Source organism: Globicephala melas, chromosome 16, assembly GCF_963455315.2.
Source record: "Globicephala melas chromosome 16, mGloMel1.2, whole genome shotgun sequence".
In the NCBI taxonomy this organism is placed as follows: domain Eukaryota; kingdom Metazoa; phylum Chordata; class Mammalia; order Artiodactyla; family Delphinidae; genus Globicephala; species Globicephala melas.
This window is the reverse complement of record NC_083329.1, coordinates 73232000-73247035: the sequence shown is the minus strand read 5'-3', so window position 1 is coordinate 73247035 and position 15036 is coordinate 73232000. Positions and strand designations below refer to the sequence as shown.

At 43.7% G+C, this 15036-nt stretch overlaps 1 protein-coding gene across 4 annotated transcripts in view; it reads right to left on the bottom strand.

Moving 5' to 3' along the window:
- RASGEF1A (RasGEF domain family member 1A) overlaps nt 1–15036 on the bottom strand; it is a 246915-nt gene that overhangs the window by 151570 nt on the left and 80309 nt on the right. For 2 of the 4 annotated variants that reach the window (XM_060286880.1, XM_060286881.2), the window contains one exon: nt 3768–3922. The exons of the other annotated variants lie outside the window; for them this stretch is intronic. The gene's annotated coding sequence lies outside the window, so the exon portion shown is untranslated. The remainder of the gene's footprint in view (nt 1–3767; nt 3923–15036) is intronic. 4 annotated transcript variants of the gene reach the window in all.

Below are 15036 nucleotides of genomic sequence, written 5' to 3'. Positions count from 1 at the left end.
AGTTGTGGCGCGTGGGCTTAGTTGCTCCGTGGCATGTGGGATCTTCCTGGACCAGGGCTCGAACCAGTGTCCCCTGAATTGGCAGGAGGATTCTTAACGATTGTGCCACCAGGGAAGCCCTAACAGTTCACTCTTTATTTTTTTACAGCTTTATTGGAGTATAATTGCTTTACAATGATGTGTTAGTTTCTGCTTTATAACAAAGTGAATCAGTTATACATATACATATGTTCCCATATCTCTTCCCTCTTGCGTCTCCCTCCCTCCCACCCTCCCTATCCCACCCCTCTAGGTGGTCACAAAGCACCGAGCTGATCTCCCTGTGCTATGCGGCTGCTTCCCACTAGCTATCTATTTTACGTTTGGTAGTGTATATATGCCCATGCCACTCTCTCACTTTGTCACAGCTTACCCTTCTGCCTCCCCATATCCTCTAGTCCATTCTCTAGTAGGTCTGTGTCTTTATTCCTGTCTGACCCCTAGGTTCTTCATGACATTTTTTTTCTTAAATTCCATATATATGTGTTAGCATATGGTATTTGTCTTTCTCTTTCTGACTTCACTCTGTATGACAGACTCTAGGTCCATCCACCTCATTACAAATAGCTCAATTTCATTTCTTTTCATGGCTGAGTAATATTCCATTGTACATATGTGCCACATCTTCTTTATCCATTCATCTGTTGATGGACACTTAGGTTGCTTCCATTTCCTGGCTATTGTAAATAGAGCCGCAATAAACATTTTGGTATATGACTCATTTTGAATTATGGTTTTCTCAGGGTATATGCCCAGTAGTGGGATTGCTGGGTCATACGGTAGTTCTATTTGTAGTTTTTTAAGGAACCCTAACAGTTCACTCTTGATTTCAGTCTAGTAGTTCGTCCTCTGAAAAGGTGTCTGGAGGTTGAAGTGTGTTTAGCTTATTAGAAAATGTAACAGAAGTATTGGTTAAAATCAAATTTACCCTATGTTTTCTCATGGTTTGGACATCCTGTGTTTTCAAGAGGAGGCTAATAAGTGTGTGAGGTTTCTTGGTGGCTGGGGGAAGGGACAGAAGATACCAATGAGGGAAGGGAAAAAATGAACTACAAGACCAGAAGCACTAAAGGCAAACGGTTTCTCTTACCTCCAACCTAATTCTCCTGGTGCCTGAACTGTGAGTTAAACTTATCAATATTTGGAAGTTGCATTGTATTTTTTTAACCACCAGAGCAAAATTCAAACAGTAAAAGATGACTTTGAAGTATAATAGGAGAATGGAAGAAAATAAAGAAAATAAAGCTGATGGTGCCAAGTTATTTTTCTGGTCAGCAATTTTACCTCACCCCATCCCCTCCAGGAGTGGAGACTGATTGACTGAAATCTTTAGAGTGAACTTGGACAGGAAGTACTCACTCATGAAACTGAGTGCAGGCAAGCTGCTGGGATTCATTAACTGTGCCTAGATTTTCTATAACCCTTGGTTGATTTTTCCTGGCAGTGAAAACAGGATCCAATTTAAAAAAAAAAAGATTGTGATAAGTGAAGGCGGACAGAAAAATGGTTGCAGGGACCTTAATGGATTCCCATTGTACATAGCCATGGCTCTCAGAGTGGCCTCTAGACCAGCTATTTCATCACTACCTGGGGACTCATTGTACTCGTCTGCTCTGGCTGCTGTTACAAACGACCACTGGTTAGGTGGATAAAATAACATGTTTGTTTCCTTTACAGAGATGGAGGCTGGAAGTCCAAGATCCAGGTGCTGGCCTGTTTGGTTTCTGGTGAGAGCTCTCTTCCTGGCTCTTCCTCTTTTTATAAGCCACCCATCCAATCAGATTAGGAACCCAGCCTTATGACCTCATTTAACCTTCATTATCTCCTAAAAGCCCTATTTCAAATAGGGTCACACTGGGGATGAGAACATATGAATTGTGGGGCCAGAATTCAGTCCATAGCATGTGTAACACATGAAAACTCTGGAGCCCTGCCTCAGACCTACTGAATCTGAAATTCAGGAAATGGAGCCCTGCAATTTGTGTCTTATTAATCTCTCCAAGTTATTCGCATGCACACTAAAGCCTGAGAAGCACGGGCCTTCTGGGAAAATTCCAGCATCTCATTTCGTTTCCTCCACAGTTTCTCTCATTTTTACTTTTCAACCTTATTTCTTACTGCTCTTTGACACGAACTCTGCTTCTGCTAAACTCCTCACTGTGGCCTGAAGGATCATTCGTATTCTGCCTTTCAGACTCTTGTTTCCTCTCTTTCCATGACCTTGAATTGTCTTTCAACCTCTTTAATGAAGCACCTCTTTAACATCCCAGCCACGGTCATGTCTTCTTTCTCCAGATAGCATAAGCACCACTTGTCTGAACCAATCATTTTCCTATTTTACAGATTTTACTTTCTTAGAGTTCATAGGTTACACTTGTTTGTAACTTTAGCATAAGGCTTTGCACATAAAAAGTACTTAAGGGCTTCCCTGGTGGCGCAGTGGTTGAGATTCCGCCTGCCGATGTGGGGGACACAGGTTCGTGCCCCGGTCCAGGAAGATCCCGCATGCCGCGGAGCGGCTGGGCCCGTGAGCCATGGCCGCTGAGCCTGCGCGTCCAGAGTCTGTGCTCCGCAACAGGAGAGACCACAACAGTGAGAGGCCCGCGTACCGCAAAAAAAAAAAAAAAAGTACTTAAATCTTCAAAATATTATAGACTGTCCTGCTTATAACTCTTCTCTGTAAGCGACTCCCTACAACACTGGCTCCAATACAACACTGATTTGGGGCATCAAACAGCCCATTGGTCTCTGACATAATGCTACTTCCAAAGTTGCTTACTATTAAAAAGTAATCAATATATTATTTGCTATTTATTAAGTCCTTAAGTGCATCAAGCCCTATAATAAGCACTTAGTACAGTACCTCATTCAATTCTCACAATCACCCTGAAATAGGCATTATGATCCTTATCTGACTGAAAAACACACTGGAAACTGAGGCAGAGAGTTCAAGCAACTCCCCCAAAGTCACATACCCAAGGAGCAGCAAGGCTGAAAAATGTGAACCTATATTTCTCTGACTCAGAGCACATGCATTATTTCCACTGTGTTATACCAGAGACAGAGAGATTTAGTTTTCTGTCATCGTGTTGAATTTACTGCCAAGAACCCCAGAGGTATAGGTCTTGTATTAAAGATAATTCCAGGATACCCTTTGTAAACTCTCTATTTTCTACATTCGTAGCATAAACACACACAAACACACATCCTGAAGCACTGCTAAAAGTAAGCCATCATGAAAAAAAATTGGGGGAGGACTTCTTTACCAACAGACACTGTTAAATGACTACAGACAACAAAGAGCTCTCAATTCCATCGCTATTCTATATGCTATTTACCGGCGGACAGACTTTGGAATTCTTTCATCTTTACATTGAAGACAACTGAAGAACTCAAAGGGAACTACTTGAAAGCTCACAAGGAGCTCTGATAAACTTTTGCCCAAAGCTACTACTGATAATTAAACACTAGAAGCACACACACACACACATATATGCATAGAAAATTGAAAAAAATCTATAAAAACAATGGAAAATTTTTTTCCAATGGTAAGTTCTTAGCTTCCTTCCCCAGAAAACAGACCAAGGGGTTGTACTTCACTTTCACAGCTACCAGCACTTTGAAGACTGGCCTATTAAGAGAATAAGCCACACCTGCTGGATTGTTTCCATCATTCCAATCACCAGCTGAGATAGCAATGAACAGTAACCCTCCCGTGCTCAGCCTACCTGGGGGGTTCCACAACCTCGACATCTTGCAGAAACAGGTGACATCCTGCCCACATGGAGGTGCTGAAAATGAGCTGAGTATCTTTCTGGGTTGTAGCGCACCAGCGCCGTCTGTGTCTGCAAATCGTGAGACACAATGGTCCATACTTTGTCCTCTGTGGGGAGAAAAATGCCGCGATGATGGGTCATTAGTATGCAACTGCATCTTCAAATGTCAGAAAATAAGTGAGCTACACTTTCACTGGTGTTTTCCCTTTACTGCTGTAGAATAGTTAAGGACAGTAACTCTTCAAGTAACCCCTACCATTTTCTCACACCGAAGTTCTGCTTATATAGACAAAGTAGAAAAGTCATATTGTTTATTAAAAACAAACACAAGATCTGGTGGATGCTCTAACATCCACAGCATTGAATGTGAGGCCCATTGTGTTGCAATGCCTTCCGACTCTGGAACCCCTCACCCCTCCCATAGAACAGGACCTGCTCCTTCCTAAATGAACTATGTGCTCTCCAGCCTCTGGATCTTTGTACATGCTCTTTGCTCTAACCGGAATATACATCCTCATCTTGTCAACAACTGTTCTTTTCACCCTGACCTTTCAGATAAAATTAGACACTGCATGCTCTGTTATTGAAATGTTCTACACATGTGGGATGATGCAGATAATTATCTCGGTGTTTTGGACCCTGAAAATTTCAATGTGTGAAAAGAAACAGATATAAGACTGATGAGGTCGAATTAAAATCCTACATAGTTCTGCATTTGAATTAGAAGTATCACTATAAACGCTTGATGATGTTATCTTTTAAAAATACAGATATAGGGCTTCCCTGGTGGTGCAGTGGTTGAGAGTCCGCCTGCCGATGCAGGGGACACGGGTTCGTGCCCCAATCCGGAAAGATCCCACATGCCACGGAGCGGCTGGGCCTGTGAGCCATGGCCACTGAGCCTGCGTGTCCGGAACCTGTGCTCTGCAATGGGAGAGGCCACAATAGTGACAGGCCCGCATACCGCAAAAATAAAATAAAATAAATTAAAAAAATAAAAATACAGATATAGGTCCTAGCTCTGTCCACTGAAAAATTCCCCAAACAAGGACCAACCTCTGGCACCAGATTGTTATCACTCCATACCATTTCCCTTTAAGAGAAAACTAGGTTCCTGGAGAAATGGTTGATTCCAGGGCTGGAAAGGGATAAGAGGAGCCTGAAACATATTGTCACATCAGAAACAAACTACTGGAGACAGAAGGCTGTTCCAAAACCCCCAGGGCCAAAGAAGGATGATTTTAATTAACATCAATCAGAATTTCCTGTAATGAATTAAAATACATCAAGGAGGGCTTCCCTGGTGGCGCAGTGGTTAAGAGTCTGCCTGCCAATGCAGGGGACCCGGGTTCATGCCCCGGTCCGGGAAGACCCTCATGCCACAGAGTGGCTGGGCCCATGAGCCATGGCCACTGAGCCTGTGTGTCCGGAGCCTGTGCTCCGCAACGGGAGAGGCCACAACAGTGAGAGGCCCACGTACCGAAAGAAAAAAAAAATACATCAAGGATATTTAATTCTATGAGTTCACTGAAAATAAAAAATGTTTAACTTCGGAAGATGCTAGGCAACTAACACATTATTTTGAATACCAGTAAATGAAGGCAAAAATTCAGCATTTAGTCTACATTACCTATATGAACTGTAATATAACTAAATACTCCCTTTATGGAAATATTTCAGCTCATAAATGAAGGTAAATGATAAGTTAGACTGTCATCATTTTGTAAATGTTACCGAGTCCAAGCTCCCCTGCTCGCCACATGACAGGCCAATAAATCAAAGGAGGTGTTGAGGTAGGGAATACTTCATTGGGATTGCCAGCAGGCCTTGTAGATGACAGACTAAAGTTTCAAAATAACCATCTTCTCCGGGTTTGGATGTCAGTTTCTTTTATAGCACAGAGAGGGGGAGGAGATGAGGAAGTAAAGTAAAAAGGCCATAAGATTTGTAAATATCACCTGGAATGGCCAGCCTGGGGGAGGTGATGTGTTAATTTCTTGATGTGTTAATTTCTCGTTCCTTGCAGCCATCCGCAGGTGGAACAGGGTCCGGATGTTTCCCTGAACAAAGGTACTTTGGTTTAACATTCAGGCAGAAGGGCAGGGTTCCCCGAGGCAGGCCATTATGTGTACACAGTATCCTTTTACTGAACAAAAGCAGGCAAAGCAAAGGTTAAAGTAAAAGAAACAGATCCAACATGTAGTCAGATTTGGCTCTTTCCTGTTACAATTCCCCACTGTCAATGTCCATTTCACAGTCTTGTGGAAAAAGGGGTGATGACCCAGAAAAAGAGCTCCCAGAGAATTTGGCTTCCAAGGCCAGTGAGGCTTAATTTCAGGAGTCCCAGAGGGTTGGGGGAAATAGACTTCCCTCTCAATGGGCACACACAAAAATCTCACAGGCTCTGGGATGGAGGGAAGAAGCAGTAATATGATAGGAACATGGGTCAGACCTACTTGCTGATCTTGGAGAGTCTCCCAGAGAGGCAGGAGGCAACTACAGCTCACCCTGGGGACACAGACACTGACTACAGCAATTTTAGGGAGCTTGTTCTACCACATGGACACTGGTGCTTACGAATGCCACTTTGGAATCCTCCTTCTAGCTTATAGCCCTAATACCCAGCCCTGCCCAGACCAAACAGCATATAGGTGCCAGTGCTGGGACGCCTCAGGACAAGCAACTAACACGGCAAGGACACAGCCTCACACACTGGCAGGAAGACTGCCTTATGACCCTGGGAGTCTACAACCATCCCTGGACATGATCCTGTCCAACAGAGGGCCCAGGACCCGGCCCCATGCTCCAGTGCACAGGCACTAAATCCAACTCGAGACCCTCGGGGCCTTCTAGCCAGAGAACCTGGGACCCAGCTCCAACCAAAAGTGGGCAGGCACCATCCCCAGAATCCACGGGCTTGAGCCACACACTCTAGGGAACCTGCTCTAGCCTCAGGACCAGCTTCCCTAGTGGGTGGACACCAGCCATAAGAAAACCACAGCCCTGCAGTCTGTGGATCTGGCCCACCCACCAGGAGGCCAGATCATGCCCTGGGACTGGCTGGGCCCCAGCGCCAGCCACCAGCAAGCCTGCTCTAGCCTCAGGCCCAGCTTCACCCACCAGTGGGCAGACACCAGCCGCAAGAAAACTATAGCCCCACGGCCTACAGACGCAGCCTGCCCACTAGCAGGCCAGATCCTTCCCTGGAGACCAGCTGGGCCCTGGCCCCAACCATTAGCAGTCCAACAGAAGGATCGAGACACCTTGGGCCCTGCAGCCAACTGTGTGAGAAAGCAGCCTCACCCACCAATGATAAAACACAAGTTCTGGGACCCCTGGGACCTGCAACCAGACTCCAGGACCTGGTTTCACCCACAGTGGTTGGGCAACAGCCCTGAGATTTCCTGGACGCTGACTCTACCCACCAGTAAGGCAGCACTAGTCCCCCCACCCCGGGTTTCTGCAGTAAGCCACCGCCTGACACAGTTAACAACCCATAGCTAGCCAGAAGCCTCTGCACAAGGCAGGACCCAGCAACCAACAAGTCCAGGGGCAAAGCAAGCCTACCAGACCACCCATATGATGAGCCTACCATGACAGGAAGACCCACGCAGCCCTCACAGGGGAATCCTCTAAAGCATAAAGCTCTGGTGATGAGAGGGGAGTGCACTACTGGGACACACAGGATGTCTCCTGCAAAAGGCCACTTCTCCAATGTTAGGAAACAAACATAACCAATCTATAAGATACATAAAAATATAAACAGCAAATGAGGCAAAATGAGGCGACAGAGGAAGCTGTTCCAAACAAAGGAACAAAATAAAACCCCAAAAGGAGAACTAAGTAAAGTGGAAGTAAGTAATCTACCCAAGAAAGAGTTCAGGGTAGTGATGATAAAGATGACCAAAGAACTCGGGGGAGGAATGGATGCACAGATGAGTCAGAAATTTTTAACAAAAATTTAGAAAATATAAAGAACAATCAGAGGTGAACAATGAGATAACTGAAATGAAAAACACCCTAGAAGGAATCAACTGTAGACTAAATGATACAAAGGAATGTATCAGTGAGCTGAAAGACAGAGTAGTTGAAACCACTCATACTGAAAAGAAAAAAGGAAGGAAAAGAAATGAGAACAGTTTAAGAGACCTCTGTAAGAACATCAAGCACACTAATATTTGCATTATAGGGGATGCAGAAGAAGAAGAGAGAAAAGGAGGCTGAGAACATAACTGAAGACATAATACATGAAAACTTCCCTAACCTGGGATAGGAAACAGACATCCAAGTTCAGGAAGTGCAGAATGTCCCATACAGGATTACCCACAGAGGAAGACACAAAGACACATTGTATATTATTTTTTTTAATATTTATTTATTTGGCTGCATCAGGTCTTAGTTGCGGCCCACAGGGTCTTCATTGCAGTGTGTGGGCTTCTCTCTAGTTGTGGCACACAGGCTCCAGAGTGCACAGGCTCAGTAGTTGTGGTGCACAGGCTTAGTTGCCCTGTGGCATGTGGGATCTTAGTTCCCCGACCAGGGATCAAACCCACATCCCTTGCATTGGAAGATGGATTCTTAACCACTGGACCACCAGGGAAGTCCCCACATTGTATATAAAAATGGCAAAAATTAAAGAGAGAATGTTAAAAGTAGCAAGGGAAAAGTAACACAGTACTTACAAGGGAACTCCCATTAAGGTTCTCAGCTGACTTTTCAGCATAAACTCTGCAGGTCAGAAGGGAGAGGCATGGGCTTCCCTGGTGGCACAGTGGTTAAGAATCTGCCTGCCAGTGCAGGGGTCACAGGTTCAAGCCCTGGTCCAGGAAGATCCCACATGCCAAGAAGCAACTAAGCCCATGCACCACAACTACTGAGCCTGTGCTCTAGAGCCCGCGAGCCACAACTACTGAGGCCCATGTGCCACAACTACTGAAGATGTGCCTAGAGCCTGTGCTCTGCAACAAGAGAAGCCATGGCAATGAGAAGCCCATGCACTGCAACGAAGAGTAGCCCCCACTTGCCACAACTAGAGAAAAGTCCGCGCTCAGCAACAAAGACCCAACGCAGCCAAAAATAAATAAATAAATTTATAAAAGTTAACTATAAAAAAAATTAAAAAAAAAACAACCAATCATACACAGCCAACTAGGCTTTCCAAAATCGTGACTGGCTAAGATACAATCAAATATTATCCTTGCTTTGATTTGGTGTCTTCTCTAGAAAAACCTCTCCCCTATTTCCTGCAGATAAAGTGCTCCTAACCACCTTTTAAAAAAATATTTATTTATTTATTTATAAATATTTGCTTCTGTCTTAAACTGTTTCTCAGTGTGCTCTCCCACATGTTGTGCTGTGTCTCTGGTAATAAACTTAATACCTGTTTTTGCAGTTTTTGCCTCCTTGAGAAATTAATTTATCAAACAGGGCAAGAGCCAGGGCAACTTTGCCTCTAGCCTCTAGCCGTTACGATTCCTGGTTTTTGCACCCAGGCTACTCAGGTTCAATTACTGGGCAGGGAACTAAGATCCCGCTTCAAGTCACCACTCACTGCTCTCTCCCCAAGATCAGAATCAGGGACTGGCCACCCAGAATCACCCTGAGTAATATAAACACATAAGGCACCCATCAGTCCCACCTCTAGGGCAGCCCATCAGATTCCTGTTTTATACTTCAGGCTTAACATTGCGGGCACAGCTCTGCTGCTCCAGAATTTCCACCCAGAATATAGCCCCTCTTCCAAAATCAGACTTGCAGAGCCTAAAAGTGAACATCAGTTCAGATTCCATTTAAAATGACCACTTAAACAACAACAAAAAAATGTCCTGCCATGGCTCTGCCCCCATTCCTTGGTCACCCTTTTCAGAGCAGCTCAAAGACCAGAGTTTCTGGAAACTCTGTCACCTTTGTGAATGGACCTGGCATTCACAATTTTTGATGCTCAGACTCAGATAAAGGAGAGCAAAGGACTTGAAGTTTGGTGGATGGGTTTTATTTCTATCATCAGTGAGAATGAAAGAGAAGAGACAAAGATAATCTCTACTCCCAGGAAGGTAAGCCTAACATCTAAATCCTCTTGGGAAAGATGAACATAGAATACCCAGTTCCCAGCAGATTACGATAATTAACTCTCATAATGTGAGGATCTTAGCACAGTGTCTTGAACATAGTGCATCCTCACATAGCTGTGAGCATGCTGTAGATCCTCGTGAAACATTCCTTTCCTGAATGAATAAATGTTGTTTCTCCATAAGAGTCTTGCTCAGACCCCACTGCTTTCTCTCGTCCCCACTCAATTTGAAAGTGGTGAGCAGAGAATGTCATCTTTTCAGAAGTTGTTAGTGGTCTTCCCTGGGAATAAGCAGTATTTGTGTTCAGATAGGGTGGTTGTATGTAAGGCACTCAGGCGCTGTTCTTGATTTCTCTAGATCAACGCTGCTGGAAATGAGGTCTGGGGGAAGCAGTGGTTGCTCAAAGTGCAGATTAATGACCTTCATCCCAGACTTGGAGAGTCATAACATCAGAGCATGGGGCCCCAGTATCTGTTTTTAATGGGATCCATAAGTGATTTGTATAGCCATGAAATTCTGATGAGCAACATTCACCAAAGTCATTTTCAGCCTTGACTCCCCATTGGGATCATTTGTGTGTTTTTCAGAACTACCATCCCCTGTGTCCCACCTTGATAGATTCTGTCAGTTAGTCTTTGGCAGGGCCCAGGATCAACGATATCTTAATGAAGTGGCCCAGGTTATTCTATCGTGAGGCCAGAGTAAATACTGTGAGGCTCCCAGGTTCATTTCTGAGGACCTAGTACAGGGCCTGGCTCATGGGGAAGCATGCTCTATGTAGACTGGAATGGGGGACAGTCAGTCTATCTCACGTTCCCAGTGTTGAAGTGGAATGTGTAGGTGTGTCTAGGAGACAAGTGCCCCCAAAGATAAGGGAGGAGAAACTCACATAAACTCCATGAAAAAACTCTGTATGTGCACAGATTTTCCCAGGCCCCCATAAAGAATGGAAGAAGAGTCAGAACATACAGACCCTCAGTGGCCATTGGGAAGACTTTGGCTCTCACTCTGATTGCCAGGGAAGATCACTGGAGCAAAAGGAAAATCCTTAGAGAATTTAGGAGCATGATATGAGTGGAGCAGGAGATGTGTCTCTGTGAGAGCAAGAGACAAACCTAGGCTTCTCAACATAATTTCCATCAAAGCAGAGCTTCCCAAACAACATTTTAAAGCCTAGTTTCCTCCTTCACCTTTGGACATCACACCTGTGCTATCTGCTTTATTCATTCCCACCTATCTGGGTGTATGACTGTTGTCTCCTTTTCTTCACATCCCAGGGTTCCTTCCTTTGCTCAAAAAAGGTGACAGGTTCAGCTTAGAGACAGAAAAGACCTGTTTATTTAAAAAAAGGAAGATGACTCATCCTGGGGATTCTATAATTTCCAATCCAGTACTATGTTCAGTAGAGAAGAGAGGATTCTGTAAGTTATAGAAAATTACTTTACCAAATAGTACTTCCTGACAGACCCTTTAAAACACTTAGGAAGTATTTCTAATTTGCAGATCCATAACTCTACTTCCAAGTACTACTCAATCAAAAATAAGGAATGGGGGCTTCCCTGGTGGCACAGTGGTTGAGAGTCCACCTGCTGATGCAGGGGACACGGGTTCGTGCCCTGGTCCGGGAAGATCCCACACGCTGTGGAGCGGCTGGGCCCGTGAGCCATGGCCGCTGAGTCTGCGCGTCCGGAGCCTGTGCTCCGCAACGGGAGAGGCCACAACAGTGAGAGGCCCGTGTACTGGGAAAAAAAAAAAAAAAGGAATGGAGGAAATTCCCTAGTTAAGACTCCGTGCTTTCATTGCCAAGGGCACAGGTTCGATCCCTGGTGGGGCAACTAAGATTCCACAAGCCGTGCTGTGTGGCCAAAAAAAAAAAAATAAGGATGGATATCTGATTTTAAGATGTGAACAACAATATCTTATTTAATTTTATAAGTATCTAGAATTGTCACTGATCTAGAGTGAAAGATGCAGATCAACTCAAGAAATGAGTAGGACAAGATGAAATATCATGAAGATTTTCTTTGCATCAACAAATCCCTATTTCCATGAAATTATTTAATTTCTCATTTGTGCTGATTATATTATAGCATTTTAAGATACTTGAACATATACTATAGGACTCTTGTTTTCTTTTCCTGGAGATACAAAAAGTAATAAACAAGAGAATAACTGAAATGACAATGGAATTTAAAAGACCATTTACAGAACTCTTACTAACAAAACCTGAACAAAGGTGAGAGCCTTCATTTTCCAAAGCAATCTACAAGTAAAGGGAAATGAAGAAGACAGTAGTATTCACATGAAATGTGATGGTTTATGAACATCTCTTAGTAAATCCCTCCAAGACCCTATTAACAATAATTGGAAAATTATTAGCTTTTCAGTCGAGGAATCTGGCAGACAGCCCCTGAATCAAGTGAACAAAATTAACGTCAGCTGTAATGGGACAAATTGATATCATCTGACCCATGCACACAGGCCTCATCATTGCTGGAACAGTTTTGCAAGAAAGCAAAGAAAAAAGCAAACCAAAAAACATTAATCTAATCATGAGAACAGTGTTAAGCACATTTAAAACCACATATAACTCTCATGTCCTGTACTCTTGTGTATTTTAAATAGGAAGTCTTTCCTTGAGGCAATTGAGAGCTCTATTTTTCAGAACTCTGGGTTATTCTAGGCCCTACAGCAATCAGCTTAATTGGTACATTTTCATTATCCTTGTCTTCGTAGACTGATCCTGCATCCAGACAGGACCTAAATAGTACATATTCTCTGTCTTCACTGATATCCCAGGACCCAACCTCATATTCAGTGAGAATCCTGTATATCAACACATCCTCAAGTTGATATGACAAAAAGGGAACATTTTCAATATTTGCACATCAGTAATTCATGGTAGAAATTCTTTATGCTGTAAAGGGAACCTGGATGGAGAAAATGGAGAAAAGGCAATGGGATATAAGAGAGGAATAGCCTAGAGATCTAACCTTGGCTATCATTAGGAAAAAAGGAAAAGTATTGAAAACAAATTTTTTAGGCAGGACTACCAGAGGTACCGAAGTAAATGTTTGCAAGTTCTAAATACATGGGGTTTCAGCAAGAAAAGGTGACACGGCTGCTGATCTGGATCACAAATTTTACCTGAGAACCTACCATTTCTTCCTCTTCCTCTTCCATTTCCAGGTTTCTTTCGCAGGTGATATTGTGTAGAGAAATCACACCTGTACACCCTTGAAGACATCGGCACAGCACTTTCACCTGCTACCTGCACACTCAGAGGCAGAAGGCCCTTCATATGCAGAAAGGCCACGCTCCCCTATCCTTTGTCACATGACAGATTCAGAAGAAAATGAGCTCCTACACGGAGACCAAAACGTGATATTCTCCTTCCCTGTTTCCATAGGCCCTTCTGTCTCACACTCAGCTACTACTGGTGCTACAGGAATGGGGAATGGGGGGTGCACTGACCTGACTCACTCACACAGACTCTATTATTACCTTTCCTTGAACCAAAGGCTGGACTCAACTCTCACACCACAAAAATACCTGCGAGACCTGTTGCATAACCCTGGTTTCTCCCTGGAATTGCCTGGAGAACGTAATTAAAGCAAATTTATTTGTCATCTATATAAATTATGTTGCTCACTTGAAACTATGTTGTACACTTGAATCAAATATAATATTGAAGTTAACTACATTTCATATTTATTAAAATGTGGGACTTCCCTGGTGGTCCAGTGGTTAAGAATCAGCCTGCAATACCTGAGGCGCAGGTTCGGCCCCTGGTCAGTGAATGAAGATCCCACATGCTGTGCAGTACAGCCAAAAAAAAAAAAAAAAAAAAAGTGCTCTCAGGCAGAATCTGCGAAGGAGGTCATAGGTGATAGTAGTTATTAAAACGAGCCATGTAGGGCTTCCCTGGTGGTGCAGTGGTTGAGAGTCCGCCTGCCGATGCAGGGGACACGGGTTCGTGCCCCGGTCCGGGAAGATCCCACATGCCGCAGAGCGGCTGGGCCCGTGAGCCATGGCCGCTGAGCCTGCGCGTCCGGAGCCTGTGCTCCGCAACGGGAAAGGCCACAACAGTGAGAGGCCCGCGTAACACACACACACACACACACAAAAAAAACTAGCCATATCATCTTTATTGTAAGCACTTATGTAAATCTTGCCTCTCAAACTTTAATATGCATACAAAGTATTCCAGCACCCATGGAAGAAATTGCGATTCTGCAGGTTTGGAACGGCATGAACTGGCATCTTTAACAACTTTCTTCCTTGTGCCGATGCTGCTCCCCCAGACCCGTTATTAGTAGCACTAGAGAAAGTAGGCACACCACAACTCAGCCCCTTACATCAACCACTTTATCTCAAAACAACTATTAAAGACCATTAAAGGCCACCATCACAATCTTGAAGGATCACATGTTTGGCTGGCACGTCAAAGTTTACAGAAGGCTAATAAAGGCTGTAACATCTGAGTATGTCTCTATTTGGAAAACAACATATATATAGTCATTAGTGCAACAATCACTGAACATGTGTTACTGAACACAACACATCTGTTATGTGTTTACAAGTAGGTTACAATGCACTGTTTTGGAAACCTCATGGATATTATTGGAGTTAATCTTCATAATACCCTGGGATTTTGGCATTAGGAGTCCCATAACAACCATGAGGATGTAGATACTGGGACTCAACTTTGTTTCTGTTTCCCTACTCTTGATTTTTTTGTAAACGTTTGCACAAAATAGAAGCTGATTATAGATGGCTGGAGGAATACAGAAAGTAAGGGTGTCTTAGAACTTCAGAGAGAGACTTCCCTGGTGGTCCAGTAGCTAAGACTCTGTGCTCCCAATGTAGGGGGCCCGGGTTTGATCCATGGTCAGGGAACTAGATCCCACATGCCGCAACCAAGAGTTTGCAGGCCGCAACTAAAGATCCTACATGCCATAACTAAAACCCGGCTCAGCCAAATAAATAAATATTAAACAAATAATATATTTTTTAAAACTTTAAAAAAAAGAACTTCAGAGAGTTTTCATTGTTTTGTATTTACTTTTACTCTTTTTTCTAATAGCATAGATAAAGGTTTTTGTTTGTTTTTTGGCGACGCTGCCTGGTTTGCAGGATCTTAGTTCCCC